This window comes from Ammospiza caudacuta, chromosome 14, assembly GCF_027887145.1.
Source record: "Ammospiza caudacuta isolate bAmmCau1 chromosome 14, bAmmCau1.pri, whole genome shotgun sequence".
In the NCBI taxonomy this organism is placed as follows: Eukaryota; Metazoa; Chordata; class Aves; order Passeriformes; family Passerellidae; genus Ammospiza; species Ammospiza caudacuta.
This window is the reverse complement of record NC_080606.1, coordinates 17,533,961-17,551,494: the sequence shown is the minus strand read 5'-3', so window position 1 is coordinate 17,551,494 and position 17,534 is coordinate 17,533,961. Positions and strand designations below refer to the sequence as shown.

At 38.1% G+C, this 17,534-nt stretch overlaps 1 protein-coding gene across 1 annotated transcript in view; it reads right to left on the bottom strand.

Moving 5' to 3' along the window:
* Positions 1 to 11,440, bottom strand: part of PCDH11X (protocadherin 11 X-linked) — a 394,670-nt gene extending 383,230 nt beyond the window's left edge. Inside the window, exons 1-2 of the mRNA XM_058814008.1 lie at positions 11,419 to 11,440; positions 11,151 to 11,181 (exon numbers count right to left, since the gene is read on the bottom strand). The gene's annotated coding sequence lies outside the window, so the exon portion shown is untranslated. The remainder of the gene's footprint in view (positions 1 to 11,150; positions 11,182 to 11,418) is intronic.
* Positions 11,441 to 17,534: the final 6,094 nt, after the last annotated feature.

The following is a 17,534-nucleotide window of genomic DNA, read 5'->3' as shown; positions in this document are numbered from 1 at the left end:
TGAACCCACTGTCCCTCTCCACAGTGTTTCAAACATGAATTATTGGCAGCCATCAATATTTACCCACAGGACCCACTCCCTACACAGGATATTTCATTATCAAAGAAAAAGACCTACCTCAAAGAGAAACAGACAATTTGTTGTATTATCAGGGCTTTCAAATTCATTCCCTCATATGATTTTACTCTAAATCCACTGAGGGGCTGATTCATTCTTTGATGTATTTTTTATGAGTGTGATGGTATTGACTTCAAGGAGGTTTCTTTAATTTGATTTTTTCTTCGGTGATGAACAAAATGAAACTGGAAATTCTTATCACCAGGAGAAAACTTCACCCCACACCCATTTAAGTCAACAAAAGAATTAAGTGAGAGGCACAGCTTGCTTACAGTTGAGTGCTCTCCTGATTCTATTTAAAAATAGAAAATTTTTTTGTTATTTTTATTATTTTTTCCATTACAAGAGGTAAGAAATGCTCTTCACTTGAGGAAATAAAAAGTTAATGACCAAAACAGAGGTTCTTCAAGCCACATGAAGAAGCAGCCAAGGTGTGGAAAACAAGCAACTGATAAATTCCTAGACAGAATTCTTTATTCCTGATAGTAATCTGCAACTAATAGGAAGAGTGTTGATTAAAACTTGAATCAAAATGCTGCAAACAGTGAGCAGAATTATAAATACACAACAGGCAGTGAGCATGCTGAACAAATTAAACTCAATCACATTGATATATGGCATAAGGGGTAATTTATTTTAATTGTTGCAAATTAATCCCTTTAAAGCTGAAGTCCCTTTTTTACCAGAAGAGTGAGTACAGTCCACATTTGGGAAAATGCATCTAGCAGCCACCCAGGAAATACTTTAAAAATATCCTGTAACTCATTTCAGAGACCTGTGAGAATATGCAGTGTCAAATTTATTTATATCCCAGTGACACCAGGAAATGGCCCTGCTTTTAGCAGTGGAACATTTTTGCATTGGAACTGCATAAAAGCTAAAGGTTGAGAACAGAAATCTTGGGGGAAAAGCTGACCATTTCCCTGATGGCTATCTTCTTTTTCTTAGAAAAAAAAAATAATGGGATGCCTGAACAAATAGAAAAAAAAAGTAAAAAACACCTAAATAATCAAACCAAACTCAACACCAAGGCCCCCGCAAAGCTGCAGCCCATTGAACTCCAAAGTGAACACAACACTGCTCTGGAAATTCAAATATATACTCACTATAACTCAATGGCTGACTTCTCAAAACACTACAAAAAAATCAAGTTGTTAATGGTATGATTCATAATGTCATTTTCTTTGCATACTATTTGTGTGTTTGCACTAACAAATACATTTTACCAATCAAGTGGAAATTGCTCTGGTTTTAATACTTGAAAATCTGTTCATGCCTCAAATCTGAAAATTAAATCTCTGCTAAAACAAACCAAAGGAAAATCACCTATGAGCAGCGGCAAGAGAAGATGGGACCACAATAAGAAACTGTGTGAAACCACGTGTGTGTGGCTGTTGGATGCACTCCAAAGTAAAACACATTTTTATTTGTTAGAAAACAGAAGTCAATCTGATTTCAGCCATTTGTGTCACATCCTCAGGAATGGCAATTGTCAAGATCACCTGTTTCATACATAATGCATTTTGCTTCACTGCCAGCGAGCAATTTTCATTTCTCCCTGGTAAAATCCACATTTCAGTGTCTGCAGAGCAGTCCCAGTGGCTGTGAATCAGGGCAGGGATGCTGCTCTATTGTGAATGCTGTGTTCCATTGTCCTGCTGGTCCCAAATACAATCCTGCCACACACGTTCCAGAGGAGCAGGAATCAGTCACCTCCTCCCAACCCCTCCAGTTCCACACAGAGCTGAGGAAATCACAATAATTTACTCCTCATTTAACCATTTGTGAGAGCAGAGAGCACTGGTCTCAAAATCTCTAAAAAGAAACGAAAAATCCTAAACATATTGCTATTTTTTTTCTTTTTTAAAAAGGCATTACTTAAAAGGAAAAACAAATATTCTATTTCTATTCTGTAATTCTTGTAAAGTCAGGATATCTGGAATTTTTCACCCAGTTCCTAAAGGAGAAAAAAGTTCTTCTGGGTGCCAAAATACACATATTGGACTCCAAAAGGATAAACTTTGCTATTTTCATCAGTTTCTCTTTGCCTTAGCAGAATATATAAAAAAAGAAAAAAATCAGGTTTTTTTATCTATTAACAGCATAGCTGCTCATTTTCAGAGGGGAGTTTTTGTTCTTCTTAAAGATATCTTGAATGCAAATTAGGATCAAACTATGAGGTTCTAGTCAAGAGTTTAAAATATCAAACACATCACAAATTTCATCTTCTATACCTTACATCCATCTCACCAATTAACAGCCCCATCACCACCTCTGCCCAAAGTGGTCACATATGGATCCCATACTTGAGAAAACATCTTTATAAATCATTAACTCAGCTCTGGAGCCTCCAAGAGTGCCACGAGCTTGAGAACTAACTGCAGATCTTGGAAGGAATTTTCTCATCATTTATGGATGGCCCCAAGCAGGGAAGCAATCACCACAATTTTTAGCAAACTTGGCCTATCTAAACACAGCACATGAATAAAACATGGCAGTGGGGAAAAAAAAAATAACTCCTAAGAGAAGGTGATGGGAGAGGAAAGCTTTTCCAAGGACAGAACAATATCAGAGTTTGGGTTTTAGATCAGTTTTTGGGTTTTAGATCAGGGTTCAAACCAAAAGCAGATGATGCCAACAGCCTCTCCCCTGTCATAGTAAGGGGATTCTCACTCTTTCCATGACCATCAGGCAACTCCTAGGAAAAAAACTTTAATTTTTAGTTCCATGAACACAAAGACAAATCATCATCTTTAGCCATGGAAGCCTTGCAATGGGAATTGCTGCCTTCCAGTGGCAGCTCCTCAGCTGGAGGCCTAATAACAAAATAACAACAAGTATTTCTTCAAATAGCAAAAATACTTCTTTAATTTCATCATTTAGTCACAAAAATGCGAGGTCTTTCCCTCTGTTATCTCAAAACCCAAACTGACACTGGAACCATTCTGATGTTCTGCTGAAACACTTCCCATCCTGACAGACCCCCAAACTCCGCAGAAATGGCAAACACATGGATTGCTTCCCAAAGGAAGTCCTGTGCCACAGAGAGTTCTACACTGAAGTGATTCTGGAAAGGGGATTGAAAATGAAACCATCCCATGGAGATGATGGAGCAGAGCTGTTCTGATTTAGGAGAAAGCAGCAGCCTAAAACCAGTCAAACTGCTTGTACAAAAAGTACTCAGCAAGAAGAGTCACCAAATGGGATAAAACAGAATTATAAGGGTACTTTAAAATGTGATACAGCAATTTGATGTGCAGGGCCTGATTCTTTAAATTCTGTTTTACCTGTATAGTAAATATGGTTTAACAAGTGGAGGTTCTGGTCAACAATTAAATTGATTCAAAGCCCACTGAAACCACTGGCATCTTCTCCATGTTTTACAAAGTCAGCTGGAACTATAATGCTGGAAATAAAATTCCTTAACTTAAGCAAAAAGTTAAGTTGCCAGCACACCTCAATAACAGACCTTTATTAAATATTTGCATAGACTGTTATGTGTCAGCATTAAATGCTTAATTTTAGATTGTATTACAAAGGTCAGGCCATGCTCTTGAAGCCTGTCATGGTAAAGCTTAACAAGCCCAGAAAATCTGATTTTTAACATTTTGCCCAGAGACAAAGTTCACAAAGACACTGCAGCTCCTTCATAAACTGTACTCAAATTACAGGAACTTTTTTTTTTTTTTTGCATTTCTTTCCTGCCTCCTCACTGAATCCTGCCAACAATTAAGCTTCTGCAAGGTGGACAAAACATTTCTGGCTGGAAATCTGCATCTCCATTGATTTGGTGAGGCCAGCTCACTGTCAATGACCTCCAGACACAAGTGATGTGCTTGTAATGGAGACCAGTGGAGTTTGGAACATTTGGGATGCTATTTCCCACCCATTACCCTTCTTCTGACACAGGATAAACAGCTTCCAAAGGTATAACCAATAATGAGAGCAGTGTGCATCTGAATATCAGTCCTGGAGGTCACTGTGCTCATGGAAAAACTTTTAAAAGCCCTCCTGAAGCACATTTTCCCACCCAATATCATGGGCCCTTGATGCATCCTATCATCACTGGTACACTACACAGAACGCTTTTTAAGAAAATCACATTTTAGTTCTTGAAAGATAAATTGCATGAGGAGATACTTAAAGTAGAGTGAATGAAGATTAAAGTTTCAAATAGATATATATCCATCTGCCTCTCTTTTGTGTAAAAGCCATGCTCCTACTCCACAAACCCAAGTGAAAAATCTAATTTTGCTACAAATTGAGTGACTTCTCCACTTGATAGCAGCTTATGATTTAGCTGTAAGTCAGAAAAGGGTACTAAAAATACCACAAAACACAAACCGGCCTATTAGCAGAAAAAATTACAACATAGAGAATTTTTTAATAATGCGATGTTTTACAAAATCTTATATTGCTTGTAAGTTTTATCATGCTTCACATTTTGGTTACTTTTTCTGTTTCAAGAAACTAAAAATGACCAAAGAGATATTGTTTCTTTCTGGAAACTAAACATTTGTATAAGGGTTGAAATAGAAATGTCATGTAAATACAATTGATAGACTGCTCCTTTACATCAGCTAATTATGCCTCCAAATCCAAGACCTGCCAAGAAAATTGGTGTTTTCCTTTCTATGCAGGGGTTGTTTTGAATCTCTTCAACAAGATCAACACAAGTGACACAAGGACATAATTATGTGTTGTCTCACGAGATGGAAGAACAGCAGTGACAAGATTAACTGCTCCACCAATTACTGGTGTGAGGAGCAGAAATATTGATTTGTGATTAAATGAATAGAGAAAATAATAACATTTCAAATCTTTAATGTCTGATGATGCGTCAGTCACAGGTCCTACTGATTGCCAGTAAAATAAAAGCTCAGAACTTAAAAAAGTCACATCCTGTGTAGAAAAGGAAATTTGGTGTTTTGTTACCAAGATCTGTTAGGATCCCAATTGTGTGGAATATAAGATAACTATTGAATGCACCACAGCAAAATTCCCTGAGACAAGGTTCTATTCAGGTATAGAAAGAAGTGCTAAAATTTTGTAGTGCTGAAAAGCAGAGTATCAATTCCTACTGACACTCCATGGTGCTGGTCCCATACGCACTGTAAAATATTATAAGATATATTGATTTTTTTCAAATATACCAGTACACAAAGAGTACCCTAAAGCTTGCAGATCTAGTTTCCTAATAAAATTCTGCTGTGTTTCATGTGATGCAGTACATCACACCTATTTTCTGATACCCAGGCATGATGAATTCCTATAGGCAGTCTGACATCTCACAGTGATATTCCTCCATGCATCAGTAATTTGTTCCCTGCTTCTGCTACAAGCTGTAGTGACAGGAATTTGTGTGTGAGTGTGTATGTGCCACACATCACAGATTTTTTGTCTCTTTCTGGCAGGGTTTGAGGAGGCACTTTATTTCTCAGTGCAGCGTGGATGGATGCTGCACTGCTTTCAATGGAGAATGGCTCTCTGTAACCTGGGCGATCCTGCCAAGTCTGCTGTCTTTGAAATCAATTCAAGAGATTCATGCTCAGACTTGGCTGGAGTAAGGAGGAATACACTTTTCTGATCAAATCACAAAACAACGAGTTCCTATAGCTCCTCTTCTATTGGGACGCAATGTTTTCTTGGAAGCAAAAACAAAAATCAGACATTTTCTTGGAACACACCAAATTCTGCCATATATGTGCTCTACTCAGAATAAAGGACACAAATATCAGGTTGAAACATCTTTCCTGTCCTAGAAAAATGACCAATTACCTGAATCAATTGTTTTAATTAGCATGAATTCAGGAGAAAAAAAACCCTGTAATTACACAAGCCACACAAAGCCCTTTCCTGTACAATTAGAAATCACTGCAATGGAGCTGCCTCTTGTTTGTTCATTTATCTGGTGTAGAACAGAGACATTAGGGGAATTCAGCTGAAAAATGTGTGCAAGATAAATTTCCAAGCAGAATGACCACATCAGAGTTGTGTGGAATGCAGATCATGCTCATCCCTGGGCTCAGCCACATCCCTCCCACATGGTTTCTGCAGAACAGCAGAAATTTGCACCTTTCCTGACCACTGAAATTCTACAATTCTACCAATGGTAAATAAAATGATCTTTGCAATCCCAGCCGTCTCATTAGTCTTGCATTTGACCCAAAATAAAAAAGCTCAATAACTGTATTGAAATCATTCTGTGGTTAATCACTTGAGCCATTCAATTCAACAGCAAAACAATGTTAATGAAGGCTTGTTGTTGAAATTATTATTTCATTGCACTTTAAATAAATAAACCAGATTTTTTTAAGTTCAATATCCAAAGTTCAAACTGAGTGATCACCACACATCCACTGACACTAACAAGTCACAGAACAACAAATGAAAACCTCAAAATTGCTGAAAAACACAGTTTAAGGTGGATTTGTACCAGCACAGGGCTCAGATGGCAGCACTGAGAGGCCACAGGTCTTGTCCAGCCTTCCAGCACGCCAAACCACACCAAAACATCAACAACAAAAAAACCCAGAGAGGTCTTGCTTTGCTTGCTGCTCTAATTCTGCTTTTCTGTAGATCAGATTGAGAGCAGCCAACTCCTGGATGATCAGGGTTCTATTTGCTCTTCAGAAACTACAAACACAAATCCTTTTTGTGTTTCTGGGCATAGCACACCAAACCATCAGGCTGCTAAAACAAATGCTGTGCTATATTGCACTTGTCAGCTTTTACCTTCCCCCAAAGGAACTCAGAGCTTATGATTTAGAGAATATACAGGCCAGCATCCCATCTTTAGTGGGAAACTTTGATCTTTTGTCTAAATACTGTCTGCAAGACGAAAACAAAGCCATTGTGTGCTGAGTTTTGGGCAGGTTACAGCACCTATAAACCTCCGCCCATTTGGAACTTGGCATTGGCGAGTTGAAATGCCTCAGCCTCTATCAGAAATTAAAGAAGCATTTTTATTTACTCATTTTTCAGGCGGTGTTGCTGCAAATTGCCTGCAGAAGGCTTCATGAGGATGTTTTAGCAAGCAGGCCACCTAGTGCCTGACAATAACAAGTACTCAGAACGACCTGAATGCTCACAAGGAGTAACACCACTCACTCACCTGGACAGCAAAACCGTGCTGCCAAGCTAAACCTCTACAAAAATAATAGAATATCCCCCCTTGCCCCCAGGCAGAATTGGGACACCTTCCTTCCACAATTTTCAATGTGGAATAGATACACATCTTTGTCATGTTATTTTCTCTGAGAATTCATTTTGTAGATAATCTAGCTACTTATGAGATTTCAATTATCGCAGCTTCTTGCTGAAAAAATAAATGCCAGTCTATTTTATGAGAAGCTTCTGCCCAGTCTCTCCAAGGAAAGGGCACAGCCCCAAGGCTGCCAGAGCTCCAGGAGCCTTTGGATGCTCCACTCCCAGGGATGCACGGGCTGGGATTGCTGATTGTGCAGGGCCAGGAGCTGGACTCAATAATCCTTGTGGATCCATTCCCACTCCGCTTACCCTGTGATTCTATGACTTCCCATTATTCTCCAACACATGTAATTTCTAATTTAATAGAGCAAAATTAAGACTAATGTCATATTTTAATAGCATGAATGGCACATGTGGCAGCACTGCTGAAAGAGTCATTTCCTCCTAATTCATTTGTGCCAGTATTTTAGAATCCAATTCTGTGTCTTTTAAGATTGTTGGCTAAGTTTCTATAAACATCAAGAGATATAGTGCCTATTAAGCTTTCTGTTTCATCTTGGCGATATACTGCTCCTCTCTACACTGGAATGAAAATTCAATAATCTCAAGAAGCAGGCAATAGTCCCTCAAAGTAAAAAAGACTGCTTCTTTCTTTACTGAAACTTAAATTACCCTCAGTGCCTTCCTCAGAATAGTGAGATTTTAAGCCCACGGAAAGGCTGTGCTCAAAGGTACCAGAAGATATTGGATATATTTTCTTACTCACATTCAACAGACTAATTTTCAAATATCCTCATTTGACATGTGCCCATGAAAGTCAGTCAGATCACAAATAGTTTAATCAGGATCAGTGGTTTGGTCTCCCTAAAATTCAGTGGAATTTGGGCTCCCCCAGCACTGGGAAATGTGTATCCAATGCAGCATATCTCACCCAGTGCTCTGAAAGCCAAAGCTAAATATTTTTCTGAAAAACTTATTTACTCTGGAAAGCATAATGCCCTGAATCTCCTGGTTCAATTTATGAACTTATTTAGGATTTATGTGTCTACAGATATGTGTGTATACACGCAGTGCTTAGATGGAAAAGGAATAAATAAAACCATTCAGTGGAATAAACTTCTTCTGAGCATTAAAGCAACATTTAATAGAACATGCCCACTATTTGCAAAACTGCTCAAGGAAACAGAGATTTTCTTTCCCCAAGGTACTGAACTCTATAGGCAACTGTGACCAAAAAACTGCCCAAAACTCTCCAACACCATTTACATTGCACTACACTCCCTACTGATGGGATTTACTTTGATGGGCATTTACATTTACAAAACAAACACCCAAACAAAAACCCAGGCCAAGGTGTTGCCTCTGCCTAGAAGAGGAATTTAATTCTGAATGTGTTTCCAAGAAAATAATCTTCTCCTCTGTGATAAATTAATGCTCCCATATGTCAAGTTCCAATTGGAATACGTAGATTGACAACAATAAAATTCCCCTGTTGCATTTTGTGAGCTTTTTTGAGTTTCACAGGGACAAGGTCTTATCTTTTCTGAAATTATAATTTCATTACCCATCTTTTGATATCTATTAGTCAGGTATTGGAAGGACAAATCCACCCGCACCTCTTTGATGATTTCTCCTTATGGGATCTGAAAGGCATCACACGTCCTCAAACAATAATAACAGGAATACAAAACAAACCAGGACAAGTTGAACAAATATTTAATCCTTGCCCCAAAGAATCTGGTGACTGTGTGGCAGAGCCAGGAATGTCTGGGATAAATCAAAAGACCATGACATGACCAGGGATCTCTCCCATGGTGGATTTTAGTTGGATATGAATGTTATAAATGCAATCAGTATTTATCAAAACAATCCAACCCAATGCCAAGATGCTGGAGCAAGCGAGCATTCCCACTAGGGTCATGGGTAAATTGGTCTCTCATGGGGACAGCATATTATAGGGATTATAAGGATTAATTTTCAGGTTCATTGGAGCAGCTGAAGCAGACAGAATTTTCACTTTTCCCAGTCTTGAAGAATCAATTATGAAGCAGGATGCAAGAAGTGGAAATGTTGGCTGGAAGAGTGGCTGCACCACCAATGCTGCCTGTCCCTGCCTGCCTAGCAATTTTCCTTCTCTAGGAGTGACAACTGTAAATGAACTTAATCTAAGTACATGTTAGAGGACCTGTGCCTGGTTGTTGCCATCAGTGTGTAACATCCCCTGGGTGACAGGTTCTCTCACTCTGCTGAGTGCTCATGCATATTGACAAGGATGCTGCCTGCCAAAAATGACAATACAGAGCAGCATTTCCTGCGCTCTATCTGCCCTTGGAGGCTGCTGCTCACCCAGACTCTCTGCAGCTCCTGCACCAGCTGCATTCTTCCATGTCCTTAAGATTCAAGATCCTTCCCTGGAAAACTCAAATTTTTTTTCCCCAACACAACTGAAAGGATTTAAAGGGAGAAAAGACGTGCATAACAAGGCATGTCCTATTACCAGACTAAGCTAAAAGGCTCTGTCTTTATTCTCTCTATCCCCAGCATAAGTCCAGAGTAGAAATAGAAACAAAAGGGTTTGGTTTCCTCCTGGACTCCAGTAAGCTGGGGAACAATGGAATTGGCTGCTGGAACTCCAGCTCTGGCATCTGCTGCAAGGCTGAGCAGCACGGGCTGCAGCAGCCAGGGGACATGACAGAGTATCTGTGGATCCCATCGAGTCCTGCAGCAAAACTGCCTTTATTTGCAAAGTGTTTAATCATTTATAATTCTTCTATTTGAGGAAATGGCCAATGGTATTAGCCATGCAAGCCTCTGTGGGCTAATGTAATTAGTCTTACGCATTTTAAGACCAGATAGAATGGTATTAGAAAGAATGGAGGACTATTTTAATTGGATGATGGCAAAATCCCTCTAAGCACTCTGGCTGTCTCCTGCGCTCAAAATCCTCTAAAAAGTTCATAGATTCCAATTGTTTTCTGCAGCAACAGTATTTCTATCTAAATTATATTAAATGTGTCAGCTCATTTCCAGAGCAAAAATGATAAAAGCACATTCAACTTCAGCAAAGCTGATCACTTTAAAGAAAAATATAAGATAATTAAAAGCTGTTACAACTGACAATACAACACTGCAGCTTCAAAATTCTTCCCTAATTACAGCTGCTAACTTTTAATAGCAACTGTAACAGTGAGTCAGATTTGACATTACAATAGCATCCCAACCTCTTATTTGGGAGAAAGGCTCTTGAGGAAAATACAATTACAAGGTGAGCACAGCCAGCCAAGACCATTGCAAGTTTTGAAAAGCCAGTGATTGCTTTCATTTTCAGTCTTGTTGAGAAACCTGGATTAGCTCCCCTTTGTTTGAATGCAGTCCTTTCAAAAGGTCGAATGTAACCAAGTGGAGCAGATTCCCAAAAAAACATTCAGGAGCCTTAAAGGGAATGGGCACTGCTCCTTGAAAAGACCTTCTTCTACAGGTAATTTCTGAGCCAAGTGCAGGGCTCACATAAATAGCTTTATACCATTCTTGTAAAGAATTTGTATGACAGGATAAAAGGAGGGAGTTCTGGAGAACACTGTACTTCTGGGTTCTGTATTAATTAACCTTTTCTTAGTTTGATATTAATGTGGTAGAAAAGAAGAGAAATTCTGAAGCTGATACAGCTGAAAGACCATGGAAGTTTTTTTTTTTTCCAAGAACATACAATGTCTCCATTGTCTTTAAGAGGAATTAAAAGAGGGATGAAAACTAGAGCCAGTTAGGCTTTTCCTGAGCTGTACAACAGGAGCTCCTGCTCTCCCAGTCAGCCTCAATAGTCTCACCTTTAAACTTGTACAGCTGTAGAATTTCTTCCTACAAAAGAAGGATACAAAAGCAGAAAGGGCTGAATTCCTTATCAGACTGATAAAATTCCAATAACAGACATTTTATCCAGAACCTGGGAGATATTTATAGCTCTGTGCTTTAGAATTTACCCACATATTTGAAATCTTAGGTGCCACATCTCTATTCTTGTATCTGTTGGCATCTTATTGCAGGGGTCCCATGCTGTTTTCTGCTCACCACAAAAGGAGAAAACCTTATCCATACCTGCTTGGTGTTTCTCGTGGGCAGCTCCTCACAGCACTGACTCTTTCTTCTTCACAAAGCAGACAAGGGACTCCAGTTCTCTGCTCAACATCACCCCACTCTTTTATAGCATCTTCGACTCATTGCTTACAGCTGTGGCCTGTTAAAGTCAGGCCTGTTCCCAATCTTTGATAATTAGCCCAGCTGCAGCTCCTTAGGGCAAAGATTACTTTCTGCACTATCTTTATTTTCTTATATTCTATCCCCCTACATGTATGGAGGGATATGAACTGCATTGAAACCTAAGTGATTTTTGAAACCAAATCATGGTCAGTGATTTCCACCCATCCCTGAGAATTTGCTTGTATGAAGAAGCAGTTCCCTCAGCTTGTATTGGTGATGCAGTGCACAGAGAAATTGCAAAATATCTTATGAAAAGGAAAACACACAAAATTTAATCAGTGGTCCACTGCCCCAAAAGGAATGACAAGAACATTCTGAGATCAATACAGTATTAGAATAAAAACTGAATCAAATTCTTTTCCCAGATAGTCAGCGGTTTAGGTTTGTCAAATTAATGGGCAATTCTTTGTGGACTTCATGGCTTATCCTGTCAGTTCTTCGCATTAAGCAAAATTACTCTTAAATAATTCTTTCTGAGGAAATCTTCTGGCTTACAGCTAATGCCAACATTCAGGTATGGAAGATTAATTTCTGCAGAGATTGACCTGTGAAACCTCGGAGCAGAAGGAAGGGGAGAGGAGCATAATGCTGGGGTTTTCCATCTCCAAGGGATCTCCTGGTGTGTGGCACTGCACAATTCCCTCCAGAGTCATGCACTGCTATTTTGAGAAGCTGTTTTTTTTTTCTGCCCTCGCCTGGTTTTAAAAGTAATTGAAGAGGAACAATCCATCCCATTTAAAGTATCCCAAGAGTAGAAGTTAGTGGAAAAGAACTTCTGAGAGCAAATGAGGAAGGATCTAAAAGAAAAACACCCAAGGGATTGTATCTCAGAGACAAATTCATATTTTTTTTTTAAATTACAGGTGCTCATAATTACTTGTAAGGGAGAAAACTAATTATGGCAGTCTTCAGGGAGCTGAAACATTGTAAATACTGAGAGAAAGCAGCCTGGGCTTTTGAAAGTTATTTGTGTACTTTGCTTACACTTCCAGTCCTTGGTGGCCTGCAAGCATCCCTCTTTTCTTTCCTTTTCTCCTTTTTATTTTGTTGTTACACAGAAGTATTTTTATTTATGTTAAATAATGAGAAATAAATCAAAGTTCTTCTGAATTTCCTGCTTTTAAAAGTTTTACAAGTTTTCCCTTTTATATTCAGAGAATGAATATTCCCATGTTCACCAAGTGAACACATGAAATCTCATGCATATCAACAATATATTTAAGCCATGGTGACAAAATGGTAAATTATTCTTCTTTTCATATGAGCAAATGTGTTTTTGTACTGAGAAAAAGAATAAACACCTAAATATTTCATAAGGTATTATGCAAAATTGCTGTTGTGCCACCACATGCTCTATAATATAGATATAAACTTGGCTTAAAAGATCAAACTAAAACATTTAGAACAACTCAATGTGTTTTCAATAAGGCCTTTGCACATGCCCTAGCTATTGGTACTTTCTGTATATTCAGTATTTAGCTGTTCTTCAGACTCCAATTACAGCCCCAAGGCAAATGTGTACAAGCACCAAGTGATGTGTCCCTCTCTACATCACCTAAGTTGGCAAAAGAAGGAGCAGAGAAGAAAAAATTGAGTTTACTATGTATTACTTAGCTGATTATTACACCATATGTGGATTACTCAGTAATTACTAGAATTGAACACAATAAATTCGAATTAATTATTCATTTTACACAATAGGCTACGGCTGCTCAGCACTGTGGTTTGTCACACATGGTCTCCGGTTACATGTCAGACAGGATTCCATCAGCTTTAAAAATCTCCTCTTCCACCAACCTTAGCAAAACAGAAAGGATGCAAAAACTGAGTGAAAGAAAAACATTTTTCTATATGACCTCCATTCTTCCAATCATCTTTCTGTTTTAAATACAAAAATATTCTAAACTCAAAAATATTTTAAATACCTAAATATTTCAAACCAAGCCAAATTCCATTACAGTATAGTCCCAACAAAGTAAATAGCAGAGAGATATAATTACTATAAAAGAACAGAACTATAAACATCTCCATGTATTATATTATTTTATTCTGTATGGATCATCCATTGACTTGGATAAGACTTCCTTTGCCCCAGTTTGATTGAAGCCACTGTTTATTTTGACATTGTGAAAGTTTCACTGTTACAGAATTTCAGATCTTGTATCAGTCAATAACATTTGCGTAGCAAAAAATCTGTTGTTTAAAAGGCACAAATTGTCTCTAATATTGTGGCATTATAATTTTGCCCCCTGAATGCTTTATTTGATGGCAATAAAAATAATTCTTGTTGCAGTCTTTAGTCAGGGACAGCATGTGTGTTATTTACCTTAAAGAACAGAGCCTTGGAAGTGAAATTCTGCGAGTAAATTCTGTGAGTAAATTCTAAAAATTCTTCTTTATCAGCTTTTTACTTGGTACAGCCAATGAAGTGATCAGTTAGGTGTAATTTTAATATTCTTTTTTGTACACTTCCTATCTAGATTAATTTGACTTTGTAACAAGCAGACTCATTACCCATTCCTTCTAGGTCCCGGTGACAGATTCTTAAATGATCACTCAGTAATTAATTAACAAAAAGTACCTACACCTCTCTGAATTTGGCAAAATGTCTCTAGTTATAAAAGTATGCTAATGAAGAGATTCCCATATATTATTTGTTGAGTTATGGCACTCTAGATGTCTAGGTGTAGGTGAAAATCATAATGAGAAATGTGATTATTCAGCTATTAAAAATATTTTCAGCATACTAGTTTTTATAATTATATTCTCACTTATGAAAAAAAAAAAAATGGTCTCAGCAAGTAGCCAAGTGGAGACCCTGGAATTTCCAAATTCCACGGGATTTCCAATTTACGACTTCAGCTTAGGAAGGGATTTTTCAGGTGGGGAGATCCTGTGTGAGGAACTCTGAAAAGAAAAGAATCTCAGAGCGCTGGAAGCCCTGCCAGGGCAATTTCCTGCCAGCACAACACTCCGTGCCCAGGAAAATCAGCACAAGTGCCAGGAGGCCTCGGCTTCACAGGGAGCTCCTGGCTGAGCTCATCCACACACGGGACATGAAAGCGAAGAAAGACAAATAAACTAAATTTTGCCTCCGTCTTTTTGAGATAGGTCTTGGGGTCTAAAGGTGAGGTTCAAGGAGGGAAGGAGCTGCAAACATGGGAAACGTCCCAGGAGGGAAAAGCTGGGCTTTTACAGAGGTGCACAGTGGCAGAACAAGGGACAGCCTCAAAAAGTGAAATGAGGAAGGTTCTGACTGCATATTAAGGCCAAATGCCACAAACTGGGATAATGAAGCTTTGGGGCAGGCTGTGTGCAGGCTGGGACCTGGCTGGACAGAGCCCAAAGCCACCAGATCTGAACTCACTCCTGACATTGCTCTGGGCACACACAGATCTGGACTGGAAACTCCCAGGGTTCCTCCCTGTGAGAATTATTCTGTGATTCCATGAAAATTTAATCACAAGGATAAGACACAGGTATAAGTATGAGCTTGATTTGTGGAATGCAGTACTTGCATTTCTTTAATCTTGTGCCAGGGCAAAGGCAGGAGAAACCCTTCACAGCAATCACACTTGTGTCTGGTCAAAAAGTCTCTGTCAGTTTTTAGTGGGAGCCAAAGATTACCAAAGACAAAAACTTGATGAGCATTTGCATAATTGAAAAGGCAAAAATTGCTGCTCAGAACTACTTTAAGTAATTTTGCAGTACCAGGCTTACTGGGCATGTTTTTCCTTCCTGCTAATGAAAATGATTTGAACCATGAAAAGAGGTTCACCTTTAATCCCAAATACTGTTTCAATGGAAGAAAAAGAAATAAGAAAGTATTTTGCACACATTATGGAGTCATTAAACTTGTCAGCATCCTTTTAAAACTGGAAAAAATCCTAGAAAATCAGGGAGGGGGAAATTTCTCACATGATGTAAATAGCACTAAATTCCATAGTGTATGGGTCTCTGTATTTTGACAAAAATATTGTACAAAGCGATTGGAACCAAGTGGAATAAGGATCTTGCCTTTAAAGATGGAATTAAGCATGGATCAGACACAAGTATGGTTTTCAAAAAAAGCTCCCAAATCTTGAGCAATGTTCTAAGCAGACAGAAATTCAGATTTATTTTTAAAGTTGTACTTGTGTACCATCATGAATGGTTTATAGTTTCCCTTGATAAATGCATTAGCACCCCACAATCTCTCATAAATATGTATGCTAATTTAGTTTGTTAATAGAAAAAATGTCATAAGTAGCATAAATGCGTATACAATTTAAATTTAAATATAATTCTGTAGAAACAAAAAAAAAAATTCCCACATTTCAACTTTACAGCTGCAAACTTTTAAAAAGGATGAGATATATAAAGGATGCCTTCTCTCTAGTCAGAAAATTCCTAATGCTACAGAATGTAAAAAGGAGGCAGAAAATACATTTCCCTCCAAACTTTTCAGAAATTATAGCCAGTAGGCGGTCGTGCTGTAACTTTAAAAAACATGCCCCAACTTTATGACTTTCTGCCTTTACCTTCCAGCAAGGTTTATTTTTGGTTCCTTTCCAACAGAAAAATGGACTCTGAGATTCTCTTCAGGTTTAAAATAATTAGTAAACCCTTAGAATCCTCATTATAAATAGATCAAAGCTTCAGCCCAACTTCAATACAAAGGCAAGGCTTTTAGATCAAACTTGAACTACCACCCATCCCACACACGTCCTGCTGATATCTTACTTCGGGTTCTGTTAAATTATTAACACCAAAATACTGAATGATTCACTATTTAAAGAAAAAATATAAGAAACTTCATTTATACAACTTTTATACCAATTATATTTTCTCTTTTCTTCTTTCCTTTTTAATCTGGGCTGCTTTTTTCTTTTGCTGTAAAATTCATGGCTTAATTTCTCATTTATAGGTAAAAGAAAAGCAAAAAACCCCCACTAAAAGTAATTAGGAAGTCAAGAAAATGCAAGCAGGAGGCATTAAGCATTAAAAGAAAAAGTAAAAATAAAGATGTTTGGAATGCTGAAATTCTCCTGCTCTGGCAATAATTCTGGAATTCTTGACTCCACGCTCCAATGTGTCCAGTGGCCAGGGCAAATCAGAATTATGGAAATCAGGAATATGAACGTGCACAGGAGTAACAGACAAGAAAATCTCTAGGTGTTGCTGCCATCCACAATATTCACTTGGCACTGAACAACAGTATTATATATATACATATATATATATGTATAACAATATAAAAGAAGCTACTCTGGGAATCTGAATTCTGGAAAGAACTATATGGCTTTTTCTAAATCAGAAAATTCTCCTCCATGCAGAGCCTGTGGTTAGAATGGAAAACAGTCAATAACTGCTCTGTATAAAATACTTGGCCAAACCATTTCCAACCTACGTCAATGCTGAATATAGCACAAAGAATGCAAAAGGAGCAAAAGATTTGAATCTCTATGCCTATAAAATTTAAGAAAAAAATATAACATATTATAATCATGATACTCAATGAAAATTAGCTAGTTTATAAAAACAATAGGGAAAAAGTTTATAAATCAGCTGGCAACTGAAAGTGATGGTGAATTCCTTCATGATCTCAGCCACAAACACTCAGCCTGCACACAGGATCTCTGTGCCTCGTGCTTGGCTGCTGCTCAGCACTGACAAACTTCAGCTGCAAACTTGCACAAGTTCATAAAGAAAATGTCCTTCCACAAGGCATTTGTATGTGTCAGAACACAGGATCACTCTGCATAAAAATGAACACACTGCAGTTATCTCAGCCCTCATCAACACAAGTTCTATGCTGAAACACTGGTGCTACCTGAGTTCACACCTTTAAATTAATTTCTGGGATTTATTGGATGGATTTCAGGCAATTTATGACTTTTGTGTTGCCAGTATGAAAGTAACCAATAAAATCAAACCCCTTCTTTGCCAATATTTTCCTTGGACTTGGAAATATC